This window comes from Coregonus clupeaformis, chromosome 40, assembly GCF_020615455.1.
Source record: "Coregonus clupeaformis isolate EN_2021a chromosome 40, ASM2061545v1, whole genome shotgun sequence".
NCBI classification, from domain to species: domain Eukaryota; kingdom Metazoa; phylum Chordata; class Actinopteri; order Salmoniformes; family Salmonidae; genus Coregonus; species Coregonus clupeaformis.
Window position 1 is genome coordinate 31,958,952 of NC_059231.1, and position 11,493 is coordinate 31,970,444.

Sequence of the window (11,493 nt, forward strand, 5' to 3'; positions counted from 1 at the left end):
GACAAGAGTAACCCAGTGTAGTCCCTTAATTCTAGACCCACAAATGGTCGATCAGCTGGAAAGCTATCCCGTGAAGGATTAGGAAATATAAGAGGTAGCTAATCCCTTATTCAACCCTATACAAAAAATGCCAAATACATTTTATGCTGATGAACTACACACAAAGTTACATGAATTGTCAAAAATATTAGACAAACCCACAAATCACTCTAAGACCCACTTAGATTACCACATACACACAAAAAAGAAAAGGTAGGCAATATCCTACCGTCACTGAGAAACCAATAATTGTTTCATTTCCTGTGTAGACATAGTTTGGATTAGCCTATTCACTGGCTTAATAAATCTACCTAGTCTAGTCCGAACACCCTCACCCAAAAACCTAGCAGGAATGTCACGGACAGCACCAACCGTGCTCAAAGGTCTAACCTCAGGTTGGGGAGTACTACAGATCGGCATATCCGGAGCCAGCACACTTTCAATTTCCGACTCAACGCTAGTAGTGTCAGACGACTGATCAGAATCCTGGTAGATTGTCACAGACCACACTGACAAAGCATCTTCAAACAAGTTAACAACATCAGGCACAGCACCATCCCAGCTGAGTGGAGTTTCACTATCAGAATTCTTGTAGGCTTTGGGGATCTCTCTCTGATCCACTTCTTTTGAGCACACCTCACTCAAGGGGACTTCATAAAGTTGTTCCACTTCAATTCCATCAGCTGGGACTTCACCATCCTCTTGGAGTATCCTCCCAGAAGACTCAGGAAGGCTTGCTACCCAGTGGACAGTCCTTGCGTCACTCCCATCCATTTTGCTGGACGCTGCAGACATCTCAGAGATCATGTCACCACTCGATAGAGATCCGTGACTCTCAGGTTCCTCCCAAGAAGGCAAAGGCAGAAAGTTGACTGGCATAATCAGGTTCCTATGCACAGTTTTGATGCGTCCAGTGGTAGGGTGCTGTATACGATATGTGTTCAGTGAGCTGTTCTTCGCAACAACTATGTACACCGCACTGTCCCAGCGATCAGCCAGTTTCTTCTTGCCCCTCTCTCCCTTGTTAGCAAGTAGAACTCTGTCTCCCTTCTCTACCGAATGACCCTTCGACCGTCTGTTGTAGACCTCGGCTTGTCTCTTTTGTTGCTTACTTGCATGCTGCTGAGCCAATGTCATGGCTTCTCTCAGATCCTCACCCAAAGACTGGACATACTTATCCACATCTACCGTGTCCCCATCCAACAGCACACTTTCAAACATAACATCTACTGGCAACCTAGGGGTGCGTCCAAACATCAAGAAGAAGGGCGGAAACCCAGTAGTCTCGTGAACAGTGCAGTTATAGGAGAATGTCAATGTGTTCAACATCTGAGGCCATTTAGCCTTGGACCTAGCTGGCAGAGCTAAAAAAAATTATGCACGCATGACTGTAAGTCGCTTTGGATAAAAGCGTCTGCTAAATGGCATATTATTATTATTATTATTATTATTATTATTATTATTATACTGGAATATTTTCTTCTTACTCACTGGGTGTTTTGAGACACGATACAGAATCCCTAACCGCATGGTGAGTTTTCCCCACTGTCTTAGAGTATAAACCGTTTCCTTAGCTTCAAGGGCTCGCTCTCTCCTAGATGGCCGCCGGCCTCTATCTACAAAGAACATGACTCTGCTGATGACAGGATCCAGTGACTGGTTATCATACAGCTCCTTGTGTGTAAAGACAGATAAAGGGCTCTGACCCATGGACGTCAACCTCTCAAGGTGCTGCACATGTGAAACGGCCCTCACGGTGGCACCATCATCCCATCGGCGGTGAGCATGGAGGACAGCAGACACCTCTTCACAGGAAACCAACCCACTGACATCGTCTCCAGCTCTACTCAACTCATTCTCAGGAGCCATAGACGTTCCACAGCCAGCCACGGGCTGTTCACAGGAGAGGTGGAACATGTCTTGAACATCATCCACTCGCAGACCTCTGGCTTCCTCCAGCAGGACATCATATGGAATTCTTGTCAGTCGGTGCAGAACTGCGGAGCGGACAAATGGCTCTCTGCTCAAAGCATCAGCAACAACATTCTTGGGACCTGGTACAGTGGGGAGAACAAGTATTTGATACATTGACGATTTTGCAGGTTTTCCTACTTACAAAGCATATAGAGGTCTGTAATTTTTATCATAAGTACACTTCAACTGTGAGAGACGGAATCTAAACAAGAATCCAGAAAATGAGGCCAAGTGAGACTACTGGCCAAGTGAGACTACTGCAGGGAAGTACAATTATAGGTGTTAGAGACAGGTGAAGATGTTTCTCAGCTGTGAGTGGTACCTGTGTTGAAGTCAGAAGATGGCTCCATCTGGATCTCTGGGATGTCTGTCTGCTTTAGAAGGTCCAGACATGGAGTTATACTGACACTGTCATTCATTGAGCCTTGGATGACTGTGTCAAATGTGTAGCTGAAGTAAAGACAGACCAGTTAGTTGTCATGACATGTTCTGTTCTGTAGGCCTTATGATGAATAAGGATTCAAGTTTAAGTGTAACAAAGATATGATTATTTGAGATGAGACATTGATCAACATCTAATCTCTCGTGGAGAGACCTACGTAAACATACAGTGGGGAGAACAAGTATTTGATACACTGCCGATTTTGCAGGTTTTCCTACTTACAAAGCATGTAGAGGTCTGTAATTTTTATCATAGGTACACTTCAACTGTGAGAGACGGAATCTAAAACAAAAATCCAGAAAATCATATTGTATGATTTTTAAGTAATTAATTTGCATTTTATTGCATGACATAAGTATTTGATCACCTACCAACCAGTAAGAATTCCGGCTCTCACAGACCTGTTAGTTTTTCTTTAAGAAGCCCTCCTGTTCTCCACTCATTACCTGTATTAACTGCACCTGTTTGAACTCGTTACCTGTATAAAAGACACCTGTCCACACACTCAATCAAACAGACTCCAACCTCTCCACAATGGCCAAGACCAGACAGCTTTGTAAGGACATCAGGGATAAAATTGTAGACCTGCACAAGGCTGGGATGGGCTACAGGACAATAGGCAAGCAGCTTGGTGAGAAGGCAACAACTGTTATTAGAAAATGGAAGAAGTTCAAGATGACGGTCAATCACCTTCGGTCTGGGGCTCCATGCAAGATCTCACCTCGTGGGGCATCAATGATCATGAAGAAGGTGAGGGATCAGCCCAGAACTACACGGCCGGACCTGGTCAATGACCTGAAGAGAGCTGGGACCACAGTCTCAAAGAAAACCATTAGTAACACACTACGCCGTCATGGATTAAAATCCTGCAGCGCACGCATGGTCCCCCTGCTCAAGCCAGCGCATGTCCAGGCCCGTCTGAAGTTTTCCAATGACCTTCTGGATGATCCAGAGGAGGAATGGGAGAAGGTCATGTGGTCTGATGAGACAAAAATAGAGCTTTTTGGTCTAAACTCCACTCGCCGTGTTTGGAGGAAGAAGAAGGATGAGTACAACCCCAAGGACACCATCCCAACCGTGAAGCATGGAGGTGGAAACATCATTCTTTGGGGATGCTTTTCTGCAAATGAGACAGGACGACTGCACCGTATTGAGGGGAGGATGGATGGGGCCATGTATTGCGAGATCTTGGCCAACAACCTCCTTCCCTCAGTAAGAGCATTGAAGATGGGTCGTGGCTGGGTCTTCCAGCATGACAACGACCCGAAACACACAGCCAGGGCAACTAAGGAGTCGCTCCGTAAGAAGCACCTCAAGGTCCTGGTGTGGCCTAGCCAGTCTCCAGACCTGAACCCAATAGAAAATCTTTGGAGGGAGCTGAAAGTCCGTATTGCCCAGCGACAGCCCCAAAACCTGAAGGATCTGGAGAAGGTCTGTATGGAGGAGCGGGCCAAAATCCCTGCTGCAGTGTGTGCAAACCTGGTCAAGACTTACAGGAAACGTATGATCTCTGTAATTGCAAACAAAGGTTTCTGTACCAAATGATAAGTTCTGCTTTTCTGATGTATCAAATACTTATGTCATGCAATAAAATGCAAATTAATTACTTAAAAATCATACAATGTGATTCTCTGGATTTTTGTTTTACATTCCGTCTCTCACAGTTGAAGTGTACGTATGATAAAAATTACAGACCTCTACATACTTTGTAAGTAGGAAAACCTGCAAAATCGGCAGTGTATCAAATACTTGTTCTCCCCACTGTATGTACTGGATATCATTTTTATTTTACATTTTTAGTCATTTAGCAGATGCTCCTATCCAGAGCGACTTACAGTTAGTGAGTGCATACATAATTTTTATTTTTCATACTGGCCCCCCGTGGGAATCGAACCCACAACCCTGGCATTGCAAACGCCATGCTCTACCAACTGAGCAACATCCCTGCCGGCCATTCCCTCCCATACCCTGGACGAATTGTGCGGTGCCCCATGGGTCTCCCGGTTTGTCCGGCTACGACAGAGCCTGCATTCGAACCAGAATCTCTAGTGGCACAGCTAGCACTGCGATGCAGTGCCTTAGACCACTGCGCCCCACTCAAAGGGTGCCAGCTTTGCAACCCATCTCTGCTCGCATGCATCGTCTTGGCTTTGTAAGAATATATTTGAGTGGATTGTTTTCGGTCCACACAGTAAACTTATGCCCTCGCAGCCAATGGCTGAATTGATCATGAATGGCCCTTTTCATGGCTAGAAATTCCAGCCGGTGAGCAGGATACTTGGATTGTGCATGATTAAGAGATTTACTAGCAAAAGCTATCGGCCTGGCTATGTCCTTCCCATCTTGCACTTGTGATAGTACAGCTCCCAAACCACTAGTAGATGCATCCACGATAAGTAGAAATGGCTGAGAAAAATCTGGATGAACCAGCAGTGCCTGGTCAACTAGTGCTGATTTCAAAGCTTCAAAAGCGAGTCGACATTCGGCAGTCCAGTCTGCAGCAGTGAGCCTGCGAGGGGGACCAGGCCTCTTCCTACCCTTGCCTCTCCTAGGCTTCTTCTGACCTGTAGTTAGCTGAAACAATGGCCTAGCAACCATGGAACAATTCTCAATGTAGTGCTGATAGTATACTACCATGCCAAGGAAAGAACCGATTTTGCTAGGAGACGGTGTGACACCATCAGCTTCCATTATCTCACTCTCAGTCACATTCAAAATGGTTTGAACTTTAGCAGGGTCAGTGGCTACACCCTCCTGAGAAATGATGTGGCCCAAAAACTTTACAGACCTCCTCAGAAACTTGCACTTAGACGGAGACAGTTTAAGGTTGTGCTCCTGCAACCGCTGAAAAACCATCTCAAGTCTCTGCAGACTCTCTTCCTACATCTTAGCAAAAACCATCAGATCATCCAAGTAAGAAAGGAGACTTAGAACGTTTTGCTCACCAAAGATGGTCAGCATCATTCTCATAAAAGTAGCCGGGCTGTTGCAGAGGCCCTGAGGTAACCGATTGTACTCGTGCAGACCTAAAGGGGAGGAAAAGGCAGTACCTCCCAGCGCGAAGAAGGCATTACCTCCCAGCGCGGCCAGTACATCAGACTGATGAGGCAGGGGATGAGCATCCTTTACTGTGCGGGCATTTAACCACCTGAAGTCAGTACATAGGCGCAAGTCCCCATTCTTTTTCCATACCAGCACCAATGGTGAGGCATACTCGCTGCTGGATTTTCTGACGATTTCCTTTTCCTCCATATCATCCAGTGTTTCCCTGAGTTTTTGGTAATGAGCTGGAGACAGCCTACGATAAGGTCATCGAAATGGGCGGTCATCAGTCAGCCGTATGCGAAGGCAGAACTCCTTTGCCTCGCCACAATCTAGGCTATGTCTAGAGAACACTGTGTCATACTTCCCAATTAAGTTGACAAGTTTATCTTTCCAGAACTGTGAAACTGGACACTCCTCAACAGACAGGCCTTGAAGTCCAAGATTCCTCAGTGTACTGTTGCCATTATCTACACTGCCACCAAATGAACTCTTAGCTGTCAGACTGCCATGTGATCTGTCACATTGAGCATTTGCCACATTCTGATGAGCTGCTTGCTGCTTGACATCATTAAAATACTCCAATGCAATGCAAGGGTACACATCCGCCACTTTAGCATTTTGTCTCAGGGTAACTGGCGATGTTGTTGGATTCACAATCTTCACAGGGAGCCATTCATCCCCCCACAGAGGCGTAACTACTCTCCCCACTAGTATGTGTCGATTCACAAAACGAGACGTGCTGGGCTCGACAAAAACAGTACTGCCCACAGAGAGTTTTGTCTTTGGGGGTAGGCGGCCCCACACCAGATGCTCACTCATGCGTTGGAGCGTTAGTGCTCTCTTCAACTTAATGGTGCCCACTTTATCTGGGATGGAGTCTCCTCTCCATCTCTCCAGATTTGACATCACACTGGCTAGAGGAACCTGGTGTACCCGCCACCCGCCAGTAGCTGTCATTTGATTTGAACTGTCTAATCAGAGACTTCAACACATTATTGCCCACAATGAGTTCATTAACCTGCCCATCAACAATTAGCACTGGGACTACATAACTGAAGCCATAAAGCTGAATTTTTAAGTCACACATGCCCACTGGGCTAGTTTGCTTCCCACCACAACCCACCAGGATGATGTCTGAAGGAGCTAGAAAGTTCCCCTCTACCACTTCTGCCTCCCTCAACCGAGGTACAATATCTGCGCGCAGAGTAATTAGCCATGGACCCACTATCTAACATCCCCTTCAGCTCAACTTTATCCTGTACTAGCACGGTGGTGTAAAACAAACTGTCATTCTGAGTAATTCTCATTGTGTTCTGAAAAATGACTGTGTTGTTCTTGGGTACTGACTCACAAAAGTAAGAATAAACAGATTGGATATCATCATCAGTGGAGGAAAAATAAGAATGCCCCACATTGCCCTCCTCAGAATGGAGGCTTTCTAGTTTTCCTGAGACCTGCCAGTCTGTCCACATCCAGGGTTCTGTCGCTGCCCAGCCTCACTACAGTCAAAGCTCATGTGGCCTGGAGAGAAGCACTTGAAGCACAGCTGGTGCATCTGACAGTGAGCTTTGGTCCAGTGATTAGTGCTTCCACAGACAGCGCACTCACGCTGATGTTTGTGGAACTGTTTACGGGGCCCTCTACATTTAACATTTTTAAGTCATTTAGCAGACGCTCTTATCCAGAGCAACTTACAGTTACAGAGTGCATACATTACTTTTTATTTTATTTTTTTCAAACCACCCATGGAAATCGAACCCACAAACCTGGTGTTGCAAACGCCATGCTCTACGAACTGAGCTACATCCCCTGCCGGCCATTCCCTCCCCTACCCTAGACGACGCTGGGCCAATTGTGCGCCGCCCCATGGGTCTCCCGGTCGCGGCCAGCTACGACAGAGCCTGGATTCAAACCAGGATCTCTAGTGGCACAGCTAGCACTGCGATGCAGTGCCTTAGACCACTGCGCCACTCACAGGCTGAGTATTGCTGAGTATTGCTGACCAGAGCCTTCTCTAACAAAGTCAAAACTTTCTTTAATGTCCAACCCTCAGATACAGATGGTGCCTGGTCTGGTTCACGGCCACATTGAGAAAAAGATGACACATTAGGTCTTTTCACAGGACCCACTCCCTCCTGAGGGCAGTCAAAAATGGCAGCCACCTGCTGTGAAAGTTGTGTTCTACATGCTTTACGTTCCCTTAACAGTTCATCCAACCGATCCTGTACCTCACTGGCTGTCCAGTCACGAATGGGTTTGCTCTTGAACACTTGGGCCAACTCTTTATCAGGACAGTTGCGTACAAACATGACTGCCAACTCTGAGCACTGATTGGGTAAGGTCCTGCCCTCACTCACAAGGTACTGTTCGGCTGCCTCTGCAGCTTTGTTAAGCCTAATCCAGAAATCTATTGGACCCTTATTAGCGTATGGTTTGATTGAATAGATATCAGCTAATGGCATACCTGAGCAGACAGTATCCCCAAAGTGTTGCTTGAAAACACTGAACACCGCCTTAACATCTGTGACAACAAGGTTGTTACGCATCCAGACTTTGGTCACATCCCGTGCCCTCCCCATGAGCCTAGACATCACCTCCCCAACATTCCCAGACCCAGTATAACCCCTCTTCTCTAAGTAGACTCCCATTAACTCCTCCCACTCTAGGACAGAGTACTTATCTGAGCCATCACCCCTAAAAAGAGGTGGAGCTGACTTCACAACCACATTCAGCTTGGACGCATCAATAAAGGTTGACCCACACTGCTCAGGCAGGGGAAACTGCTGGGGTTGGTGAGGGGGACGGGCAGGAGAAAGACTTGAAACCCCAGGCTGCAGTAAACTCGCTCTGATAGATTCTCCTATCTCTGAACAGGACTAGCAAACGCTCTACACCCAAGAGCTGACTGTACAATTGGTGTAAATGGAAGGACACCCCTCCCTCTACCCACACTAAAATCCCCAGCATAACACATTTTATGGACTTGAGAATATTCCATGGCTCAACAGAGCACTAAAATACAATGTAATTTAGTGCATTCAAATACCCCCGCAAAAAATGGCAATAAACAAATTAATCCAAAATATACAAACAAGCACGAATACCTGTATCTAATGAATATGCTACATTCACTTTCACTGTTTACAGTATATATTCACTTACAGTAAACCATCAACAAATTCACATGCGCAGGTCGTGCACCTCATCCACATGCACAGTTCCGGCGGTCGGCTTGAGCTGACCAGTCGGCAGGTCATGGCACCAGTTTGTAGCGTGGTTCGTTCTGCGTTGTGTACTTTTAATTAGGACACTGCCACAACTGGAATTCTGATGGTTGGATAATTTTTATTCGACCTGCACACGAAGAGACAACACACAATATGTTAGCTCTTGGTGCAGCCACAGCTCTCGGGCACCTTGCTAGTTGAAGGTCAGGCAAAAGAGAACAGGTGCTGCATGCACACATTCAGCGCCTAACAACTGATCCAATTATGAGAAAATAGAACCCCACACAACACACTATACAATACAAGTAAAATGATATACAACATAATTCTGACAAAATAAAAGACATACCTGCACACCACGAAACAACACACAATAGGTTAGCCCTTGGTGCAGCCACAGCTCTCGGGCACCTGCGTGAGCACATAGAAACTCACTCAAACACTGCCCCAAATACTCCCGTAACAAAACCTATAGTTGCGTAACAGCACTTTGTGTAACTTTACCACAGTTTTATATTGACAAATTACGGCGCCAAGGACAACATACCTTGCTAGTTGAAGGTCAGGCAAAAGAGAACAATACGAGGGTACATAAATACAGATAACCTGCGATGGACCAAACAAAAATATACACAACTTTTACAATTAGGTGTATTTACAATATAGATACATAAAATGTTTGTACACCAAAAAATAACATTAGGTATACAGCTGTAATTAAATAAAGAAACCGCATAGAATTATTATTATTATTAACTTATTAACATCCCCTCTTGACCTGGCCTACTTGAACTGTCCTTGTGTGCAATTTGGTGCATAATCTAGAGGAACAACATCTCACTACTACACATATAATTCAAGTCATACCTTTATTGTCATTCATGCTCTTATTTTTAACTGATTAGTTTTGCAAAAGTGTAACCTGCATCAATTCAGAGCTAGGAAATATTGGAATAACGTGCTTAAGAGAACCCCTGACATGCACAAAAGGATAACACAACAACCACATTTTCAATTGACAATCATTGATTTAAATGGATGTGGTCAATAGATTTGTATAGGCATATATACTAATTTAATTTAACTTGTAAGCCAAGGTTGGATTAGTAGGTCAATGCAACATGCACCTGGAAAACCGCGTCATGAATCGGAAGGGGTCCAACGTCCTCATATACACATTATGACAAAATAAAGAGCTTAATCTTTCACGAAATAAAGACATAGAAGAAAACAGGTTCTAGAAACTCAATTTCTCCATGGCAATAGAATGTAAACATGTATATTGCGCCAAACATAACCAAATATCACCTACAACTCAATTCTCAGCGCAGCATATTGGACGACTACACAGGCATTGATCATTCGCGACTTTAAGTCATTCCTGTTATCTCTAGTGTCACGGTTAACTAAGCCAGAACCCAGAAGCAGACCAGGACAAGGTACGTTGAGACAAAGGTGAGTGTTTATTAATAGATTCCGAGTGAGGCTGAATAATCCAGGGAACAGAGCGGGTGGCGTGGATGGGTTGTTGAGGGTGCAGTGGTTGGTCCGGTACTGGCTCGGCAGCCGCCGACCATCAGGCAGAGGTTGGGTGAAGGTTCCGGGTGAGAGACTGCAGACAGAACAAAACGGAGGTCAGTACACAGCAAGTCAAAAAGGTGCAAAACAACAAAACTAACACTACTGGCTCAGAGACTGATACGCTGACAAACATACTGTTCATGGCTAACGATCCGGCAGGAACTGGATGTTGGGCCAGAGCCTAAGAAGGGTGATGATCAGGACCAGGTGTGCAGATTGCTGATGGGATGCAGGTGCGGAACCCCAGAGCGCTCCCCGGAGCGTTCCCGAACCCTCGGGAAACTGGAGATTACGAGCAGGAACACTAGTCACCAGACAGGACCCGACTCAGACAGCCGGGATCGTCACATCTAGAGCATCCCGTATATCTATAGCGCTGCATTTTGTCCCCCTCTGACCATGGATAGGGTTGGGAGCATTCCTGAGTTCACTTATGGTCCCACTAAGGTAATCTTAGGAGATATTCATTTTGGCCTACTGTAAATGCCTGTGCATAATGTACCTAATAAAGCATAATTATTTTAATTATCTTCAAAGGAATTCTGTAGAAGCAGCCTTTATTTTCAGACTCTGCAGGCCTGCTGGGAGGAAGTATATTACAATAAACAGGTAAGATTCATCCCACAAAAACAGTAACCACAGAAAAAAAGAGATAGATTTAATCCCAAAACAAGAGTTTTATTTCAAGACAGTTTAGAGAAGATGGTCATAAGAGTTTTTAATATCACTTGCAAATTGTGAGACATGAGCAGTTGTGAAATGTTGCAAGAGGCTCTTCTGAAAGCACATTATATAGTCTTTAGTGGCACGGTCTTACACCTTACCTCATCTTGCAGAAGAAGCTCATGGTCCACTATCTGCTGCTCCAGAGTCGAGGCCAGGTCTCGCCCCATGTCACCATGGAGCACATAAGTGACTGGCTGGTGTCTCAGGGCAAAAAATCCCTTAGGGAGAGGTGAGTACCACGTCAGCTCTCACCTTCACTGCCATTCTCTGTCACCAGCAGCACTCCAGGAGGTGTGGGTAAAATAAACAACAGAAAAATAGGAAGCCAGGAAAGTTGAAATGCTTTGTGTTTTATTTGAAGGGTGTGGAAGGAAACCCTGGAGGAGGGGAACGAACTCGCTCGGCTGGTAAGAGAATGAGAGTTAGAGACTTAGACTATCAGTCAGTGAGCTCTTTTCT